At 36.0% G+C, this 20973-nt stretch overlaps 1 protein-coding gene across 1 annotated transcript in view; it reads left to right on the top strand.

Moving 5' to 3' along the window:
* The first annotated feature begins 5866 nt into the window (after positions 1-5866).
* Positions 5867-20973, top strand: part of auts2b (activator of transcription and developmental regulator AUTS2 b) — a 56989-nt gene continuing 41882 nt past the window's right edge. The window contains exon 1 of the mRNA XM_022674542.2: positions 5867-6018. The gene's annotated coding sequence lies outside the window, so the exon portion shown is untranslated. The remainder of the gene's footprint in view (positions 6019-20973) is intronic.

Raw genomic sequence — 20973 nt, 5'->3', positions numbered from 1 at the left:
TTACTGTGGAAAAGAACAAATAAAAACTTATTCAGTACAACAAAATAAATCAGTTTCTGCCATTTTGCCACAAGAAGTATAGTAATGTTTATTTGGAGATCTATATCTAGTGCAAATTTGTATTAAAAAAAAGAACACCTCTCCAACTGTTAAGCACTGAGGCTTATTGATCATGATTTGGTTTGTGTTGCAGCCAGTGGCACAAGAAACATTTCACTGTTAACCCTTGTGTGGTGTTCATATTTTTGTTACTCGTTTACTTTGTTACTTGTATTTAATTCAGCAAAATTAAGCAATTTTACATTAAAATGCTTTACACATGCTTGCTTCACCTAAATTGCAAGCAATATAAACAGCTTACATGGTTAATATTTGCCCTTTACCTTTCTTATGTTACATTTCTTTCAAAAAGTGCTGCTCTTTTTTTTATTAGTCTTTTAATAAAATGTAAAAGAAAATGAATTAAACTCAAGATATGAGTAGAAAATTTGTTTAGTTTCAAATTTACAAATGAAGCAATGTTTATTAGCCCTTGGCCAAACATACTGTATGTAATATAAATGTGTGGGGGGGGGTGTACAGTGTGTGTTTATCGAAAATGTGTTTTGATATATGTTTTTCACAAAAAATGAGCCAATGCCAATGAGTTTGAGTTAGAAAAAAAATCTTTTATTAGTATTATTTGAGCATTTGATCCGAACACCACACAAGGGTTAAATTGAATGGATTTAATAAAACACAAAACACACCATCTTTAAAAAAAAAACAAAAAAAAAAAACAGAAAATCTGCATAAAATGCCTCAAAACCTATTTAAATTCCTGCCCAGATTTTTACAGATGTCCCCCTGAGAAACTAATACCATCTGGATAGGGCTAAACCCACCCATTATGTTCTGGGTCAAATTGACCCATTTTAAAGTTTGAAGATCTAATAAAAAAAAGTATTTTTTCAGTATGATTTTTTTCTGCTTGCCTTAATTAGTGTAATAAACATATAAGATTATGGTTCAGCTCACATATTTGCAACAACCACCCACTGCAAAAACTAAAACAAAAAAAAGCAACATTACGTTTCAATGTTAGGTAAAAGTTGTGTTTTATATGTTGGTCTTTTAAAAGTAATAAAGTAGTGAAACTTTTTTTTTTTTTTGGCCTGCCACCACCCCACCCCCCCCCCCTCCTCTCTTTGGAGGACTAAAAATACTTTATTTTTTATTACTTGTTAAACCTCTCCTACATCCAACAGCCCAACTCTTTCAACTTCACCACAAAAAAAAGGAGAGAGAGAAAGCATAAAGGAAAAATAAATAAAACCAATATATACATAGGCATATACAAACACAAGTAGTGAAATATTTTTAAAAAGTTTGAATGAAAGTTTTATGAAAAACGAGTGAATTATCCTTATTTATGCATTACCTGTTAGAGGAAAGGAACACTATGGCACTAAATATTGCTAAAATAATTAATAATGGAGTTAGTAATGAAATATTCACACTGCTTTTTAGGATTTTTTTTTTTTTTTTTTTTTTTTTGGCCTTTTAGACATCTTTTTGATAATTAAACATGCAGCAGGTCAAACTGACCCAGGAACACCACTACTATTTCTGACAAATGGACATAACAGATCAGGAGGGTTTTAGACAGTCCTGCCAAAGACCAAAGCCTAGACTTCAGACTGCAGCTAAAATCCCACATCCGCACAGCCCATCATCCGTGTAACTACCCAACCACGTCCGCTGTCATTGTTCTGCTGCTGCAGAGATGAAGGTAGATAGCAGCCACTTGTTCAGTGTGACTCTAATAGATTCTGCAGCCTCCCCACCCCCCCCCCCCCCACCCCCCACCCCCCGAGCTCTGTCATCATCTCGCTCGGAGAATAACGACGCCGGGAAGTGATTGTCTTGCTCTTTCTTGCCGGCTGGCTTGCAGTAACTCATCATCTGATGGAGATGCGTTAAGAGCTGCAGCGGGAGCATCAGTGAAGAAATGTAACCGTGTCCAGAGCTCTATTATTGCTCTCCATTATGAGGAGTCACTGAATCTCTTCCTGTCATCATGTCTTAAACCGATACGCTTCTTATGGCCCTTTGAGTGTTATCAGCGCGGCCCTGCCAGCCTCGGCTCGACGTGATTCGCAGAGCACCCTGGGATATATAAATACAATTATAGTAGAGGAATAGTAATGATCTCCCTCTGATGTACTAACATTATGAACTCATATAGAACAGCATCATAAAATACTGCTGCTGCTAAAAAAAAAAAAAAAAAAAACCTACAGAGAAATCTTCATAAATTAGATTTACATGCAGCTGGGATAAACATGCACCATAACATTATATGGACAGAAGTATTGGGACATATGCTCTTTATTGTTACTTTTCTGTAAAAAGGGCTTTTACAAAGAGTTGTATGTTGAAAAACACCAATACCTTATCCCTAACTCACCAAAACCTTCATGACAAGGAATTATAAGAGTTTAAGGCTACGTTCACATTGTAAGTCACATGCCTCAAATCCGATTTTTTGCTCAGATCTTAATGGTTCACATTAACAAATGTAAGTGATCTGTATCTGTGTGTAATGTAAACGAATCTGTCCCTGAAACTCCTCACATGCTGCACATTAATACCTGTATAAACATCTCCTTCTTCACCAACAACAAAAAAACTAATATTAGAGAGACGAGAGACTCGTAGCTTTATAAACAGCTGGTCTGAAGTTCATGCTCAGGTCGATGAGGTAAAAAAAGGCCAGGCGGTTTGCTTTTGCTGTTTTTTTTTTTGCAGTTATAGCTACACAGCTGCACCAAGAGATGTGTTTGTAAAAAATACGCATTAATTCCAATTTGACTGTTCACATTCCTGTTGCATGTCAGTGGATTGGATACGTATCTGATTTAAGACAACATAGGAAAGTTATGGAACCCCTAAGGTGACATCATAAAAAAAATAAAAAATGCGTGGCCTCGCCTTATTGAGGCATGCTAACAAGATAATGAAGACGTGGGAAAGAGTTAATTTAATCTAGCCGAGAATAATAAAGCTTGCTTTTTTTTGTAAATCAATGTCCATGAAGAAACTGAATATTACATCAAAGCTCCTTTAATCCAAAAATAATCTTTAGTAGGAAAATGGAGATTGAACTGGTTTATTTTTATTTTAATCTCTAAATGAATTATTGTGATATTTTGAAGTCTCCTGCAGTGAGACGTGGAATAATTCTAAGTAAAATACACTTAATTTTCATGCTAAAAGCTGATTGGCTCAGACGTAGACAGTATGCAGACCTGTTTACCTTCCTTAAGCAGTCATATTGTGCACAACCCCTGAGAGATGCTTGATTTGTTAACTGTAAAAAATAAGAAAAACTTTTGGCCACGCCTTAATGGCTACTATTTAATTAACTCGTTTCCACCCCTTAATAAGTCATGGCCACGGCTTAATTATCTTGTCCCCACGCCTGTTCCCAGAGATTAAAATAAAAATAAACCTCTCTCCTTTTTTTTTACTTAAGATTATTTTTGGATTAAAGGAGCTTTGATGTAATATTCAGTTTCCTCATGGGCATTCATTTACAAAAAAGCAAGCTTTATTATTCTCGGCTAGATTAAGTTAACTTATTCCACACCTTAATTATCTCATTCCCATGCATTAATATCTCGTTCCCATACCTTAATTATCTTGTTTAAGTGTCTGAGAATTTTGAAAAGCGCTTTATAAATGAAATGTATTATTATTATTTTTTATTATTATTAATTATCTAATTTCCATGCATTAGTATCTCATTCCCACGTATTAGTATATCATTCCCATGCATTAGTATCTTGTTTCCATGCCTTAGGATCTCATTCCCCTGCCTTAATAAGGCCACGCATTATTTACTTATTTTTACATGATGTCACCTTAGGGGCTCTGTAGAAAGTGACTCAAATCTGAATTTTAAAAAATCGCTTTGGCACATTCACACAGCTGTAAAAAAAAAAAAAAAAATCAGATCTGACCCAAATTGAGCCAAAAATATTATTGTCATTATAAGTCACTTCAGCCTGGTAATCTGAACGTAGCCTAAGTGATATCTGATGCATCTCCTGCAGGTTAGTTCACCATTCTTTAGCTTCATTTAGACACAATACTAGTTCCTGTCCCATGATATTTGGCATGGGTTTTGAATGGCACTGCGCCTTAACTTCATTCCCAGGGGTTCTCAAACAGCTTCCTACAGCTCCCTACATATAGAGCACCCAAAACAATGCATTATTTGTCTAAAGCAGAAGCAGCCATGCTCACCATATGGCTGTTGAAGGCCTAGCTGGTTTCTCACTGGCTCACATGACGCTCTCCAGGGAGTAAAACAGCTTCTGAGATTCAGAGATTCAGTATATCTGTTATAATTACTTCCTGCCTCAGTACACCCCATCCAACTCAGCAGCTAATTATGAAGCCCTTCATCAGCTGGACTGGATGTGATGAGGAAAGGGGGGGGTCTGGCCTCCCAGAGATGGAGTTAACTGATGGGCCGTGTCCAAAACGGAAGGCAGCTGCCTCCATGTCTTGTTGCCTACACTGCCTTCTTTCAGAGGCAGCAGTGTGATGAACAAACCTACAACTGGAACAGATTTGAGATTCACGTTAAAAGCAGCAGAACATCATGATGTTGACAGGAAATTGGCATCTACTGTTAACTGGTTGCAATACTAATTAAAATCATTAGATATAAAAGGCTAAATTTGGCTTTGCACTAACAGTGTTGCTTTTTCTCTCAAGATGAGTCAGGGTTAACCCAAAGAAGTAAACCTTAGCGAGTTAGTATTTAATTTTAGGCATTCGGTTTGGATATGACTCGATCCTGTACTTCTTTATGCATTATTTTTACATTTCTCAATATGAGTTCTTACTTATGTTCTTGCCTGATCTTTGAGTTTCATTCTAATACTCAAGTATGGAGGCCCTTTACCTAAAAAAAGGGGACACATTTTATGTAAATTGCTTTTTACTTTCTTTTGAGATATTAAGCCATTATTTTGAGATATCAAGTCATTATTTTAAGATACTATCTCATTTTTGAATTGCTTAGTTATTATTTAGAAATACTATATTTTAGATACTATCTAAATTTAAGAGATACTATAAAAGTAATTGTTTTGAGATACTACATTATTTTTTGAGATATTAAGTCGATATTTCTAGGTACTAAGTAATTATTTTGAGATTCTGAGTTACTGTTCTGAGATAATAAGTCATTGTTTTGAGATACAAAGTCATTATTTTGAGATATTAAGTCATTGTTTAGAAATACTACATCAGCAAAACACATCTTTAAATAACGACTTTCAAAATAGTAAAAGTATGTTTGATAAGCATTCATTTTTCCATCATTGAAAAAACACTGATCTGCAACTTCAGAATTGATTTATTTGTTCCCAATGATTTTACATTGATTGAACATTATAGTTTTATATGCATAGTTTATATGCATTAAACTTTACTTCCATCAATGATGTATCTTGTTTGTATTTTATTCTTATAGTTGTATTGTTGTCGTACAGTGTAGAAACAGACATTTAAATAATCTTCATTAATATTACTATTATTATTATTTGTGATGAACATCTGTCACCTAGTACTTCCTGCCCAACCATTCAGAAGTTTTAAATTAACAGCTTATCAAACTAACTTTACCAAGCTTATATTTACGATGATTTAATGTCAGAACTGCAACATTTACGTTTAAGGTTTGGGACCCGTTCCAAATCACTCCCTGTGCAGTGCACTGCTCCTAAAGAGTCTACCCTCTGGTGAAGTCAACCCCTACAAGGAAGCGTGGTTTTAATGAGGCAATTTTGGGACACAGCCCGTTTCTCCATCTGCAGCCCCACGCGCTCTGCACGCCGACAGAAAAACACATAAACACTGCAGAGAAAAACGAAAGAAAACAGAGAAAAAGAGAGAAAAGAGGGAAAAATCGAGGTCTGGGTCTTCAGTAAAGCAGCTCCTTCACACGCCATGGCTCTGACTGTGAGTATCTGCTGTTTAGTTTTACTAAACACACTTTATTACGTTCATTAAATCACTCATTAAAATTTCAAAAATTAGTTTTATCACGTTCACATTTCCAATTCCACCTTAAACGTTAAACTTAGAGGACTCTGCTTTTTAAGGTGGAATTAAACATTTAAAAGAAACTCTGGTGTAGTTTTACGTTTGTTATTTCTGCACAAAATAAGCAGAAATGTAGTTATAAAAACTCTTCAAGCACTTCTAAAACAGTGTAAAACAGACTCAGTTTAACGTTTAAAACGTTTAAGGTGGAATTGGAAATGTGAACGTGATTTCTAACTTTGTTGTAGTTTTACATGAGCTGTTTGTTATTTCTGCACAAAATAAGCAAAATTGTAGCTATAAAAACTCTTAAAACACTTCTAAAACAGTGTAACTTGTTTGCCATTTTAAGGTGGAATTAAAAATGTGAACTTGTAATAAAACAAAAAATTTAACTTGTGTAGTTTTAGGTGGATTGTTATTTCTGCAAAAATAAGCAGAAATGTAGCTATAAAAACTCTTAAAACACTTCTAAAACAGTGTTAAATAGGCTTAGTGTAAATTGTGAACCATTTTAAGGTGGAATTGAAAATGTGAAAGTGATAAAAAAATAACTAAAAACTTTTAACTCTGGTGTAGTTTTATGTGGACTGTTTATTTCTGCACAAAATAAGCAGAAATGTAGCTATAAACATCTAAAAGCACTTCTAAAACAGTGTGAAACAGGCGTAGTGAAAGTTGTTTGCCATTTTAACGTGATAAAACTAAAACTTCTAACTCTGGTGTAGTTTTATGTGGATTCCTAAAGCACTTCTAAAACAGTGTAAAACAGACTCAGTTTAACGTTTAAGGTGGAATTGGAAATGTGAACGTGATAAAACTAAAAACTTTGTTGTAGTTTTACGTGGACTGTTTATTTCTACACAAAATAAGCACAATTGTTGCTATGAAAACTCTTTAAGCACTTCTAAAACAGTGTAACTTGTTTGCTATTTTAAGGTGCAAATGAAAATGTGAACTTGTAATAAAACTAAAAACTTAAAACTGGTGTAGTTTTAAGTGGACTGTTAGTTATTTCTGCACAAAAACTCTTAAAGCGCTTCTAAAACAGTGTAAATCACACTCTAGCTTGAGTAATAATGTGGGTAGAGATTGATTCCTAACATTTTTATAATTGTAACAAGTAACGATGCAGCACATCAACAACGCATCACAATAAAAACATTAAACTCATCCAAAATATGTAGTGAAGTAAACACATTTTAGTACTTAAGTACCATATTGAAGTACTTACTCTGATGATAACTTCATAATGCAATACTTTTTACTTCCTTTAGTAGTATTTTACTTCCAGTACTTGAGTAGTATTTTTTTTTTCAAATAAAGTATTTGCAATACATAAGTACTTAAGTGCGAAGCTTAAGGAACACTTCAACTTCTACCCAAGTAACTTTTTTTGATAGAACACTTTAACTTTAATAATGTACTTTTGTACATTGTCTGGTTCTATAGTACTTTGTACATGTCTGTGTAAGGTAATGTAATGGTTTCTCTGCATGTACGTGTTTGTACAGCAGATGGGGCTCTTGGGCCTGTTTTGTGCTGCAGTCAGAGCTTCAGTGGTTGACAGCAGATGGTCAACTCTTCTGGTTTTCTGTCAAATTTGATTTTAACCAACAAGAAGAATGTGAATGTGGGGTGTGTTCTTGGCTGAGTACCAGCAAAATGAAGCTGAGGCCATATTTACATCCTTAGGTTATGTGTGTGTGTGTGTGTGTGTGTGTGTGTGTGTGTGTGTGTGTGTGTGTGTGTGTGTGTGTGTGTGTGTGTGTGTGTGTGTGAAATTGTATGTGTGTGTGGGTTGAACGAACACCTGTTGAGCAAAGAAAACAGTCACTATATGTGTGTGTATGTGTTTGAGAGTGTGTGTGTTGCTATGCCTAACTTAGAGAGACCTGGCTGTTGTGTGCATTGTTGCTGTTTTGTGTGTGTGTGTTGGCTATATCTATAATACTCAGAAGGTATTATAGCTGTCGACTGCAGCGTTTTCAGACGTCAGCGGCTCTGACAGCTGAGACGAGCCCGGGAGAGCGAGGCCTATCGACCGCTTGTCACTCAAACGTCCAGCCGGACGAAACTGGTCAGGCCTTTAATAGCTGGTTCGCGGCCTTGGCTCTGACCCAGGGGGATATTACCTTTGGCTCCTCGCCGTGCCGAGGCCTCGGAGATCCGACCGATAGAGAAGCAGGAGTAATCTGACTCCTGTAATTGCCTGTCTGGCCTGACATTTCTAGTTGGGGAGGTGGATGTGGGGGGAGAAAGGGCCTCACAGGACCGCAGGGATAACAAAGTCATCATTATCTGCGCAAAAAGGGGCGTATAAAAGCTCATAACATAGCGGGAGTCGGAAAAAAGGGGAAAGAGAAGGAGGCTGAGGAGGAGGAGGAGGAGGAGAGGGAAGAGAGGGGGGGGGGGTGTAGTGGAAATGGCTTCCAGCACATAGTCTGAGCATCTGGCTGCTGAAGTTGGTCGACTTCAACTGCATGTGGAGTTGTGTGTGTGTGTCTGTGTCTCTCTGTGTGTGTGTGTGTGTGTGTGCACTTTTTTACGAGGCAGTTACAGTGGTTATGAATGTGTCTGATTGGGGGATTTGGTGCTAAGCTTGCTAAATGTACGAAGCTTTCAGTGACGACGACGACATACAGGGGCGAGAAGGAGGTTTTCTCCTCAGCCTATTGCAGCCATTGACTTCACATCTGGGTTAGCATTCATGCAAGAATAGCGACCTCTGAAAGGCCGCTCTCTCTCTCTCTCTCTCTCTCTCTCTCTTTCTCTTTCTCTTTCTCTCACACACACACACACACACACTCACAAATTCTCTCTCTCTCTCTCTCGCTTTCCTACCCTCACTCTCTCTCTCATGTTACAAGCCCCATGCGACCTGGCGTTTAAGTGTCTCAGGAAATTGCTCTGACTCCCCACATCAGTCAGGCATAATGGTGGCATCGTATTGCCGGCGGGAAAATGAATGGCGATAAAAAGGGGAGATGATAGCTGTGGAGGGCGGAGAGGGAGGCAGGGGCTTTATGGAGGCCGCTCTCCTCTGCAGCTCAGGTCGAGGCGTAGGCTGCTGCCCCTGCTGCTGTTGTAGCTGCTGCTGCCTCAACTAACAATTTTTTGTTTTTTGATTAGTAGAACATTTTTTGAATGTTACAGAAAGTGTAGTGGCCTGTACTTTTGACCATTTCAGTAAAGATTTTGGAAATCTAATGTAGAAATCTGTGTAGATTAAAGTCCCGTGCTCGTTAGGGCTGCAACAATTAGTCGATATAATCGATAATGTCGATTATATAAATTTGTCAACTACAAATTTCTTTGTCGACTAATTGTTAATTTGTAACAGTCCTGCATTACACAAAGTGCCGGGGGGACAGAAGTGCAATGGGAGATAAAGGGTAAATGGCTCACTCACAAAGTTTACACTCATCTTAATCTGTGTCTCCAAAAGTGCCCAATTACAACAGATCACACAATTACTCACTTTTCACATTTAAATAACATCTAGACATTTAAATACCTTTTAAATCTCATTTTCAGTTGTTTCTATTGTTCTTAGAGATGGAGGACATGGCAGAAATAATCGCCAAATAGCCAAATCGAAAAAAAAAAAGATCAGATTAGTCGACTACCAAAATAATCATTAGTTAGAATGCTTGTTTGACTTTGAAAGAAAATGTATTTTTTTTTAAAGAATTAAAGTTTTTTTTACTTCAGTGCCCTCCAGCGGCAAGACCTGCAGAATTACAAGGGTCCCCTATTCTCTTTCACCTTACATTCAGCTTAAAATACCCTATATTTAATGGAAAATATAATAACATTTTTCATTCTGTTGCAGTGGTGTATTCTTGATTATTTATTTTTTTCCTCCAATTCAGTGTTTTGTCCTATCACCAAGAATATCGTTATCGCAAAAATATCATGAAATATTGTGATATTATTTTAGGGCCGTATCATCCACCTCTACTGCAACAGGCTTAAAATGCTAGTGATAGGTACATAGTGCTAACCATGCAAAGAAATCACTGTTTTTACACCATTAACACACTTCGAGGGCCTGACGTTTAAAACGAGACACTGAGTGCTTTGAAAGTGCACAGGAAGGTACACAGTAGGATAAGTTGACTGACGAGCACGAATGAATTGTTAGGATATGAGAACAGATTGTAACGTTAATTCTGTGGTAATGCTTTAATATTAGCTGTAGAGATATTTTCCGGAACAGCTACCATGTTTTGCCTATTCGTTTGTTCTCATTAGTCAAATTATCCTGACTTTATTTTAAGACAACGGCTCCTGAAGAACTAGCTGAAGGTACTGTGTGTATAAACAGTGTTTTTAATAAACTATCTGTGCTCTTTTAAAGCTCTTAGTGCCTTGTTTTAAATATCAGGGCCTCAGAATTCTACCATTAAAGTGTGGAGCTACTTTGAGCTTGTTAACGATGTAAAAATAGCCTTTTCTTTGCATGGGTAACTATATGCCCCAATCACTAGCATTGTAAGCTTGTTGTGAGCATCAGCTAAAAGCTCTTTGTTTAGAAAGCTGGGGTGAATGAAATTAGGCTATTCTACAAAAGTTAATTCTTGTTATCATGTTTCACTACAACTTAAGTTAATTTTACACCAGATTTCACCTTTAATGTTTTTGAACTTTCTGGTGGTGTTGCTTTAACAATGATGCTAATATTCATGCTTTACCACAGAATTAATGTTGAAATCTGTTTTTAGTCAACTTTCTGTGCTCTTTTATATCTCTTAGTGCCTTGTTTTAAATATTAGGACCCTCAGAATACTAACAATAAATTGTGAAGCTGCTTTGAGCTTGTTGTTAATGGTGTAAGAATAGTCATTTATTTGCATGGTCAACTCTATGCCCCTATCACTAACATTGTAAGCTTGTAGATAGATAGATAGACAGATAGACAGATAGACAGACAGACAGACACTTTATTGATCCCAGAGGGGAAAGTGATTGTGGGAGCATTGGCTAAAAGTGCTGTGTTTCAGATTGCTGGGGTCTGAATGGAGGTGGACTATTCAACAAAAGTTCATACTTATGTTTCACTGCAAGCCAAGTTAATTTTACACCAGATTTCTCCTTTAATGTTTTTAAACGATGCTAATATTCATGCATTACCACAGAATTAATGTTGCAATCTGTTCTCCTATCCTACCTATTAGTTTGTGCATGTCAGTCGACTTATTGTACTGTGTAAAAAGTGTTTTTGATAAACTATCTGTCATTGTTTTAATGTTTTAGGATTTATTTTTATTTAGGGATGTTATTTTTAACATTTCAATAATGTAAGTATTTGTCTAACAATGATGTGATGCAAACCTTTATTACATTATACACATTTTTAGAACATTCCTGGAACATTATTTCTGTAACATTAGATTCTAACCCATCTGAAATCTTTTAAAAATGTTGCTAAATGTTCTTATAGCGTTCTCTGTTATCTGGGGCTGTCGGGGGTTGGTGGGCTGCTCTCAGGCTAATGGCTAATGGCTGCCGTGCTCAGGCGCGGGGGAATGTAATTAATCGCCTACAAATTTCCTCGGTGGATGGGCACGAAGGGAGACACGGAGTGGAAAGGGCTGCTTAGGAGGGGATTAGCTCAGTTTTTAATTACGTTTACTTTCAGAAGGCCTGGCGTGGATGCTTGGCTTGGCACAGAAAACAAAAGGAATGTCCTCAGATGCAGAATCCTGTTTTAGGAAGTAAAACCTAAAACATGGACCTTTAACATCAACATCACCATCCTGAAAAAATCAAGCTGATCAAGATGGTCAAGATGTTTAAGGCGGTTGTTGATCTTAGCTCTTGACCATTTCAGGCATGGAAAGGAACTTTTATTTGCATAGCACATGTATGTAAGTATATATACAGCTCTAGAAAAAAAGAAAAACACTTAAAAATGATTTTCTTGAGTTTCTTTGATTTTACCAAATTGAAAACCTCTGGAATATAATCAAGAGGAAGAAAGAGGATCACAAGCCCTCAAACCAAACTGAACTGCTTAAATTTTTGCACCAGGAGTGGCATAAACCTATCCAAAAGCAGTGTGTAAGAATGGTGGAGGAGATGAACTCTTTATGAAAACTTTATGAAAATGAACTTGTTTTCTTTGCAACACATGAGGTCTGAAAGCTCTGCATCTTTTTCTTTATTTCAGCCATTTAATATTTTCTTCAAATAAAAGCTTTAAATGACTATTTGTTTTATTTGGAATTGGGGAGAAATGTTGTCTGTAGTTTATAGAATAAAACAACACTGTTCATTTTACTCAAACATAAACCTATAAATAGCAAAATCAGAGAAACTGATTCAGAAACTAAAGTGGTCTCTTAATTTCTTCCAGAGCTGTATATATATAATATACACATCTTACATACACTACATATGGTAAAGCACCTTTCATACAACAGTGACAGTAACACAACAGCTTTACATCAACAAAGAAATAATATATAAGGTTAGGGGTGTGCCTTATCGCATTGTACGCAATATCGCCAACATTTTTGAATATGATGAACGATATTATACCCTGAAATATCGTGCCAAATCACCCTACCCTAATTATAATATCAGGGTACTAATTTTTTCACAAAAAAAATAGCAAAAGAAAAAATACACTCTGTTCTCATTTCCCATTATATATCGACTAGAGACAGATTAAGTCTGTCCACTATAATTTATTTTACTTTAATCCTGGATATAAGGAGATATTTGGAGTGCATTATTTTTAGTATCATGACATTCTGGACTTCTGTTACAAATCTGATAAAAAATATTATTTTTTAAATATCTCAGTTAGGGGTGTGTCATAGCATATTGTATGCAGTAATAGTACATTTTTATTTTCATTTTGTTGCAGTATTTTATTTTTGAAAAGTTTTTTAATTCAGTGTTTTGTCATATCGCCCGCCCCTAGTGGACAGAGCCTTAAAAAGTACCTCCTATAAACTTCCATGGAACAGCAGCTAAATCATTTTCTGCAACTTCAATATACCACTAATGCATCACTGCACGACTCTCCAGCCGTTATGCTCTTATTTCTATCTTATGGGAAGCGCTGATAAAGAACACAGAGTCTTATATTTCATCTGGGACTGTTTTACCGCTTCATGCTCATTTGTTGTGGGCAGTGATACATATCTCTACCACATCCTCCCTCTCAGGCGCATTAACAGGCAACTAAAGCTGGCACAGCCAAACTCAAACAATATCCCAAGGTCATTTTTCCCTTTCGGTTGTGCAAGACTAATTTGAAGCTGAAACTAGATGCAATTACATGCCCCATAGACGTCTACCCGGCACGTCTCACTTCATAAGCATTCACGAAAACACCTAAAGAGGTTTTGAGGGGAAAAAACAGGCTATTCCTTTAGGAACGTCACAGCAGCAGAGTCTGTGGCATAAATCTCCGTGTGTCAGGAAGTCATTAGCATCATGTTGGATGGGGCAGGAAAGTAATCATCTTTGCTTCATACCATTATAATGTAGCTGTCTGTCAAATAGATTAACAATTCAGGTAGAGGCAAGTGTTTTCTATGAGATGGATCGCACATCGCTGGCAAAAGTGTATTGATTGCGACGCTGTCGGCACCTGCAGCAAAAATGCACTTGGATCACTTGAAATCCAAATCAAATTAACTCTTTGCTTCATACGTTATGGCAGCACAATGCATCTTTCTGTTAATGGTTATCGCGGCGTTGGCCTGTGTGAATACTGATACCGCAGGAAGACGTTTTATGGGAACAAAACCTCTAATAAATATCACATTTGTTCACCGTGTGCCGTGATTAACCCGGCCGCTCTCGCTTTCTGACATTTACAGATGAGCGTTCTGAGAAATCCCTGCATTTATGTGGTCTAATGAACACATAATAATGTTAGTGGAAGTAACGCAGGCTTATCATTAATCATGTCACACTGTAGTCATTTAAATAGGGTGACCATATTTCAGTTTAAAAAAAAAAAAAGAAAAAAAAAAAGGACGCTGGGGACACACAGGCACCTATTGTAGTCATAATGATGTGGCACAGGGGCTTTAAGGAGGCCTAAGTGTGTGTCTGTGTGTGTGTCTGTGTGTGTGTCTGTGTGTGTGTCTGTGTGTGTGTCTGTGTGTGTGTCTGTGTGTGTGTCTGTGTGTGTGTCTGTGTGTGTGTCTGTGTGTGTGTCTGTGTGTGTGTCTGTGTGTCTCTGTGTGTAACTATACTAAGTAAAACTATACTAAGTAACTATACTAGTAACTATACTAGTAACTATACTAGTAACTATAAGTAAAACTATACTAGTAACTATATTAAGTAAAACTATATTAAGTAACTATACTAGTAACTATACTAAGTACAACTATACTAGTATCTATACTAAGTAACTATACTAGTATCTATACTAAGTAACTATACTAAGTAACTATACTAAGTAACTGTACTAGTAACTATACTAAGTAAAACTATACTAAGTAAAACTATACTAAGTAAAACTATACTAAGTAAAACTATACTAAGTAAAACTACTAAGTAAAACTATACTAAGTAACTGTACTAGTAACTATACTAAGTAAAACTATACTAAGTAAAACTATACTAAGTAAAACTACTAAGTAAAACTATACTAAGTAACTATACTAGTAACTATACTAGTAACTATAAGTAAAACTATACTAGTAACTATATTAAGTAAAACTATATTAAGTAACTATACTAGTAACTATACTAAGTACAACTATACTAGTAACTATACTAGTATCTATACTAAGTAACTATACTAGTAACTATACTAAGTAACTATACTAGTATCTATACTAAGTAACTATACTAAGTAAAACTATACTAAGTAAAACTATACTAAGTAACTATACTAAGTAACTATACTAAGTAACTATACTAGTAACTATACTAAGCCTTTAATGTTCTCACTCGGAAAGAAGATTTTCTTTTTTGGTGTGGGGCAATCTATATTTTTAAAACACATCATAATAATGATAAATATTAATAATATAATATTTAATAAAAATAAGTTTGAGTGTTGGTAGCAGAGTGCCGATGCTCCAAAGCTCTGGAGGACCTGTCAGATTTGGTCAATTTAAGACAAATTTCAGACCCCCTGAAATTTGACAAGTTGAATTATCAGTCAGAGACAGTGAAATGCATTAAGATAACATTTTAATGACAAATAAAAAAAAAAAAAACAGGAAATATGTTTTTAAAATTATCTAGCAAAAACAAAATCTTAGTTATAAAGTATGGAGGCTGTTTTTGAAGTAAAGAATTCTGGGATCAGTGAACACGTCAAACTTCTTCATATGTGTAAGATGACTTATATAGGCCAATATTTATTATATATTTCATATACATTATATAGGCCTTTTGTTATAATTCAATTTATCAACAACTCCCAAATTATAATACCGGTATGTTGAAAATTGTATATATTCACATTTAAAACTACTGCAAAATCTATCCAAATGTGGTTTACAAATAAGTTAAGGGCATACTACTCACACAGTTACTTTTATAGTGGGTTTTATTAGCCTAACACACATTTAACAATTGATAAAGATGGCGCAATCAGGTTGAGTTAAGTTTAATACCTTTTAAATTAGATATACTGATTAAAATGTGCTCTACTAAACTGTTGAACAGGGTTAATGTTATATGCATTTACCAAAACATTTAAATGGCATTTACTGCAGTTAATTTTTACTTCTACCACTTTTTATTTATTTATTTATTTTTTATTCCAGTGAAAACTGAATAATTGGTCATCATAGCATGATTATAGCTAAAATTCTGTTCCCTGTTATATTTGTGCACAATCATATAAAAATAAGCACAATAGACAATATCACTATCAAAAAATATTGAGGTAATGTCCATTTATTGTATGATACGCCCATAATGTAATCATTGTGACATGCTTAATAATAATAATAATAATAATAATAATAATAATAATAATAATAATAATAATATTTTGATTTCAGTCGACAGCAGTTTAGCTCTTTGTCACCCTGGTGTTGTAAGATGTGTTTAATCCTGGACTGCTTATTGATACATGCCAGCCAATCAGAACACTCATATGTATAGATTAAGGATGTAAATAGGGGTGTGCCATATCGTATCGTACGTGATAATATCGCCATAAATTTTGAATATCGTGAACGATATCACATCCTGAAATATGGTGCCATATCACTCACCCCTAATTATCACATCAGGGAACTACTTTTTTTGCTGTTTTTAGCAAAAGAAAAATTCACACTGTTCTCATTTCCCATTATATATCTACTAGAGACAGATTATATATGTCCAGTATCATTTATTTTACTTTAATCCTGGATATATGGAGATATTTGGAGTGCATTATTATTAGTATCATGACATTCTGGATCCATGACTTCTGTTAGAAATCTGATAAAATTATTTTTTTAAATATCTCAGTTAGCCATATCATATTGCATGCAATAATAAAATTCTAAATAAGTTTTCTAATTCAGTGTTTTGTCATATCATCAAAAGTATCGTTATTGTGAAAATACCATGAAATATCGTAATATTATTTTAGAGCCATATCGCCCACCCCTAGATGTAATAACAAAAAAAAGCGTTTTTTTTTTAATTGTACCCCTTTTTTTTTTTTTTTTTTTTTTTTTTTTTACACACAGTTGTTAGGTCACACTTTATTACACATTAAAATCAAACTGGAAGGATAAGGGCTAGTACCTGTCTCTTCAAAGTCATGCAAAGCAGGAAGTCATTTTTTCAACCTGCCTTTTAACAAAACCTTGTTGGACAGCTCAACACGCTCGGAGGAGAACACTAATTGGCAGATAACAGACGCCCCCATTGGCTAGCTTCACATTTAATGAAGTCCTAGAGTCCCAGAGAGAGGTCAGTTTTATGCTCTGTTGGTTTTCCAGACACGGAGGACTGGGGCATCTCTGGGGACTGATCTGGCACTCTCTGATGGTAGCAGGGTCAACATAGTGGCAATGCTTGTGAGCCAAGCTTGGAGAATGAATATGTAACAGTCATTGACAGTCTGTTATACATGAATCTATAAATATAAATTGTTGCAACTGGTAATTGGACAAATATATACAACCCCAAATCAGAAAATGTTGGGACAGTAGGGAAAATTCACATAAAAGCTGTGTTTTCTTTGGCTTCTATTGGATTGCAGAGAGCAGGGGGTGTGCTTTCAAACCTCAAATAATGCAAGGAAAACAAGTTTATATTCATAAAGTTTTAAGAGTTCAGAAATCAATATTTGGTGGAATAACCCTGATTTTCAATCACATTCATCTTTTCATGCATCTTGACATGTTCTCCTCCACCAGTCTTACACGCTGCTTTTGGATAACTTTATGCTGCTTTACTACTGGTGCAAATATTCAATCAGTTCAGTTCAGTTTGGTTTGATGGCTTGTGCTCATCCATCTTCCTCTTGATTATATTTTAGAGGTTTTCAATTTGATAAAATTATATTTCCAGAGCTGTATGTGTGTTGTGTTGGTTTTTTAATAGTGCTGTCTATTATGTCCCAACAGATTTTTTTTTATTTTATTTTGATTTCTTTTGAATACAAAGAGAATGTAGGACATGAGCCTATTAATATATAATCAGCATATCATATTTTCTCCAAATTTTGCTGTTCTTTTGTATTAGTGAAGCACCTAATAAGTGTTGTTTGTAATGTTATAGCGTCTGATGAAACAGAAACACATTGATGTGCTTGTGCTGGAATGAGGCCACGGCCAAATGGGCACTTCAAAAGGACCCAAAACCTCATTATCTGGGCCTGAATAGGGAACGGCAGAGATGATGTTGACAGAGACTTTGCGCTGAAAGATCATGTTTTATTAGCCGTGTCCCAGAGGAGAAAAAGAAAATCAACCTTCCAGTAAATTGGAACGATTACAGTCAGAGTAACGATTTTTATCAGCAGCAGAGTTACCTGATATCCGTTGGCATCAGCAGAAGCCCTTAAAAATGTCTCTCGTATTCACTCGTGGTTAAATACACGAGGCGTAATTGGATTATCAATAGGTCATGTTTGTAGTACATACTGCGACGTGTAATCTGTGTCATTGTGAGGAATACTCGTGTTGGCGCGTCTGCGGTTGTGCGCTGCGTACCATATGCCGGCTGTTTGCTGACCCAAGAATGGTGGGTGGGGAGAGGAGCCCATTAACCCGGCTTGACCCGAGTTCAGTTTAGCAGATTAGGGAGGTCAGAAAGAGTGGAATCAGCTTCTCCTGGAGAACATCTGATCACAAAGCCTCATCCAATTACAGACTTATGTCCCAGTAAACGAGATCTATGAGTAAATGGACACCAATAGACGAGGAGCTGTCAGCCAAGGTGTTCCACAGAGCCAAAACAAGAACCACTGGAGGAGACATGGGCATTCAGACAAACAAACTTTGATTATTACTAATGAACGGCGAATTAAAATGAGCGCTGTGTGTCGTTTTGGGTTTTCAGCTTGTCAGGACGCTGCATAGGGGAATAAATAAATGCCAGATGATAGAACTGAAGAAGAAGCCGTAGAGAGAAACAGGCAGGCCTGTTTAATCAATATTTTGAGTATGTCCTGTAATTATTATGATTGCTCTTGATTTGTCTTGAGCTCATCACACAGGTTATCATTTACAGGGCTGTCTTCTTCAGACGCTGATTTTTATCCTCTAATGGGCTTGCCTGCTTTGAATGGTCACTCAGCCAGTAAATGGATGGATATGCCGAATTTAATGAGCGCCATCTGGGCCTCAATTGAAAGGGAATGAAGTGTTGACCCCAGATCTGGTACCTATTGTCCATATTGATAGCTTGTATAGCTTACATATACTTGATAGCCAAGAACTGAAGGAGAAACTTAATTTAGAAGTAGTTCTGTATGGAGTTTTAAGTCCAGATTAATTTACATTATATAGTATTATTATATAATTTTATAATATTACTTTTCAAACAGACCAGACTGGTTGTCTAACAGTATTAGAGTTTTTTTTTATGTAAATACCTTTTGCAGTTTTATGGATTTAGATTTAGTTGGTTAATTTTTCAGGTGACAGAACTTTTATTACTCAGGAATATCAAGGGAAGCCATGTTTTTGTGTCCGGTAAGTAACAAATAAAAAGACTTTTAAGCACTCTGGCTAAGTTGGAAGCTGGTGAGGACTCGCTGTCTTCTACACAATGTCACAAAACATGATATAGTTTGTCTAAGAAATATATTTACTCTTTCTGAACTTTAATAAAAAAATTACAACCAGCCACAGTCCAAAAACATGGAGATCAGGTAAATTGCATACTCTGAATTGATCTGGTGTGTATGTGTTTGTGTATGTAAATATATGTATGATTAAATTGGCACTGTGTCCTGGGTAAATGCTGTTGTGCCCAATGCAGTCCTCCAGGTGGACCGTTGTTTCTGGTTGAGAGTATGCTGTTCACTATTGGTTGCCGCTTTTCATCAGTGTGTGTATGAGTGCTGAGTATAAATGGTTGTGTGTAATATGTGTAAATTGTAAAGTGTACTTTGGTTTCTAGAAAGGCGCTATATTAGTGTTACTGCATTTATTCATTTATACTATAACATCAGCTAGAGTAGTTAACATCTAGCTGGTGTCTAGAGTAGCTAACATAAGATAGCATTGTTTAAACCTAGCTAACATCAGTTAGAGTAATAACTGAATTTAGTCTAATAAATATAATAAGTAAGATAACATCAGCTAGAGTAGAAAACATGCTAGCTAACATCAGTAGGAATAGTTAACTAACTATAGCGTAGCTGATATCTAGCCAACATCAACTACAGTAGCTAAACCTAATGTAAGCCAACATCAGCTGGACAAGCTACAGGCATGTTATCTCTCCAGTCTCATCCTTGACCTTCAGTCTTGGCAAAACGGTCACATTAAAGTACTTTGGGACAGTTTCCCAAACAGGGATTAAGCCTTTTGAATGAAGATTTGTTTATTGAAAGAAAAACACTGCTTACAAATAGACCTAATCCCTATCTAGGAAACAGTAAATTTATTTTTATTTTCCATCCTTTTCTGTCGAATACTGGTTGGTTATGATTGAAACACTCCATTCCAGGAGCACTGCACTTGTAAGCACTTGTGATTTTACGACCTAATTATTATGTGGCTGTAATATCAATAGTGACATAAATATTGGTACGATATCGGACGATGCTCAGCATTAAGGCTTGGATCAGGACGTTCTCAGTAGTGGCTTTAGGCTTTATACAGTAAAGTCAAACCTTTACTACTTGTTTTGAAAGCAAAATTACTGTAGCAGACAGACAGTAATAAGATTACAGCTGCTATTGAGAATTAAGTACCTAGAGGATTATTTTGTGGAGTAACCCCCCCCCTTCCTCCTTCCTCGTCCTTTTACACAAGATAACACATAGGGAAAGGCTGCCAAAAAGCAAAAAAAGAAAAAAGAAAAAGAAAGAGAGTACCTGAGTTTGTATGAAGGATTTTAGAATGATTTTGATTCAAGTGCAGCTATTAGCGGCTAATTTCACACTTGAGTGTATGGCGTTTTAATAGAGCCCGGTCGAGATGGAATTTCTGCCAGTCAGCCGAGAATACATCACTGAGGCCTAATCCTTCCGATTACTGATTACAGTTTTAATTGGGTAATGCGTAATCTGTACGATTAAATTCTGGAAGTAATCCTCCTCCCAGCCCTGTAATCACATGTGACATTGAGACGTATGGAAGCGGAGAACAATCATGTTCTGGTTGTAAAAGAGGAGAAAGGGAAAAAAACGATTTGCCGCTGACAACCAGCTGGCTCGCGGCCTGTCGGAAATCTGACTGAATGTATTAGCCGCCTGTGCCT

This window comes from Astyanax mexicanus, chromosome 18 (genome assembly GCF_023375975.1).
Source record: "Astyanax mexicanus isolate ESR-SI-001 chromosome 18, AstMex3_surface, whole genome shotgun sequence".
In the NCBI taxonomy this organism is placed as follows: domain Eukaryota; kingdom Metazoa; phylum Chordata; class Actinopteri; order Characiformes; family Acestrorhamphidae; genus Astyanax; species Astyanax mexicanus.
Note: the sequence above shows the minus strand (reverse complement) of the source record. Positions and strands in the feature narration are given on the sequence as shown.